The sequence below is a fragment of the Arachis duranensis genome, chromosome 2 (genome assembly GCF_000817695.3).
Source record: "Arachis duranensis cultivar V14167 chromosome 2, aradu.V14167.gnm2.J7QH, whole genome shotgun sequence".
Classification (NCBI taxonomy): domain Eukaryota; kingdom Viridiplantae; phylum Streptophyta; class Magnoliopsida; order Fabales; family Fabaceae; genus Arachis; species Arachis duranensis.
This window is the reverse complement of record NC_029773.3, coordinates 17,897,553-17,899,257: the sequence shown is the minus strand read 5'-3', so window position 1 is coordinate 17,899,257 and position 1,705 is coordinate 17,897,553. Positions and strand designations below refer to the sequence as shown.

Genomic DNA, 1,705 nt, shown 5'->3' with positions numbered 1-1,705 from the left:
TTAGTACTGCTTGGTGCATTTTACATTCCAGACAGACTTTGAGAAATCATATTGACTTGCTGAGTCAATATTTTGTTCTGAGCCAATATGGCATTCAGGGTGTCAATCTCAAGAACTCTTTTCTTCTGACTAGTCCCATTGTTCACAGGATTCCTTTCAGAAGTGTACATGAATTGGTTATTTGCAACTATTTCAGTTCATTCTTGAGCTTCTGTAGGTGTCTTTTTCAGATGAAGAGATCCTCCAGCAGAGCTATCCAAAGACATCTTGGATAGTTCAGAGAGACCATCATAGAAAATACCTATGATGCTCCATTCAGAAAGCATATCAGCAGGACACTTTCTGATTAATTGTTTGTATCTTTCCCAAGCTTCATAGAGGGATTCTCGTTCCTTCTGTCTAAAGGTTTCGACTTCCACTCTAAGCTTACTCAATTTTTGAGGTGGAAAGAACTTTGCCAAGAAGGCATTGACTAGCTTTTCCCAAGAGTCCAGGCTTTCTTTAGGTTGTGAGTCTAACCATGTTCTAGCTCTGTCTCTTACAGCAAAAGGGAATAGCATGAGTCTGTAGACCTCAGGGTCAACCCCATTACTCTTGACAGTGTCACAGATTTGCAAGAATTCAGCTAAGAACTGATGAGGATCTTCCAATGGAAGTCCATGGAACTTGCAATTTTGTTGCATCAGAGAAACTAATTGAGGCTTAAGCTCAAAGTTGTTTGCTCCAATGGCAGGGATAGAGATGCTTCTCCCATAGAAGTCGGGAGTATGTGCAGTAAAGTCACCCAGCACCTTCCTTGCATTGTTGGCATTGTTGTTGTGTTCGGCTGCCATGTGTTCTTCTTCTTTGAAGATTTCTGTTAGGTCCTCTACAGAGAGTTGTGCTTTGGCTTCTCTTAGCTTTCTCTTCAAGGTCCTTTCAGGTTCAGGATCAGCCTCAACAAGAATGCTTTTGTCCTTGCTTCTGCTCATAAGAAAGAGAAGGGAACAAAAAAATGTGGAATCCTCTATCTCACAGTATAGAGATTCCTTTAGGTGTCAGAGGAAAAGAACAATAGAAGACAGAAGTAGGAAATTCGAACTTATCAAAGAAGATGGAGTTCGAATTTTGCATTAAGGAATAGTGTTAGTCCATAAATAGAAGGATGTGGGAAGAAGGGAAGTCATTTTCGAAAATTAAGTAAAAGATTTTGAAAACATTTTTGAAAAACACTAATTGATTTTCGAAAATGAAAGTGGAAAAGAAATCAAGTGATTTTTGAAAAGGATTTTGAAATTAGAAATCAAAAAGATTTGATTGAAAACTATTTTGAAAAAGATGTGGTTAAGAAGATATGATTAGTTTTAAAAAGATGTGATTGAGAAGATATGATTTGAAAAACATTTAAAAAAAAAGAAGATTTGATTTTGAAAATTAATGACTTGTCTAACAAGAAAAGATATGATTCAAACATTAAACCTTTCTCAACAGAAAAGGCAACATACTTGAAATGTTGAATCAAATCATTAATTGATAGCAAGTATTTTTAGAAAGAAATTGATTTTGAAAACATATGATTGAAAAGATATGATTTGAAAAAGATTTGATTTTGAAAAAGTTTGAAAATTGAAAAAAAATTGCATTAAAAACAAAATCTTCCTTCTTATGCCATCCTGGCGTTAAACGCCCAGAATGGTGCACATTCTGGCGTTTAACGCCCAAAACT

The 1,705-nt window shown here is 35.7% G+C and overlaps 1 non-coding gene across 1 annotated transcript; it reads left to right on the top strand.

The window, feature by feature from the left end:
* The first annotated feature begins 320 nt into the window (after nucleotides 1–320).
* On the top strand, nucleotides 321–428 carry LOC127745363 (small nucleolar RNA R71). Its single transcript, XR_008006560.1, has one exon. It is a non-coding gene; the product is annotated as a small nucleolar RNA R71 (small nucleolar RNA).
* The last annotated feature ends 1,277 nt before the right edge of the window (nucleotides 429–1,705 follow it).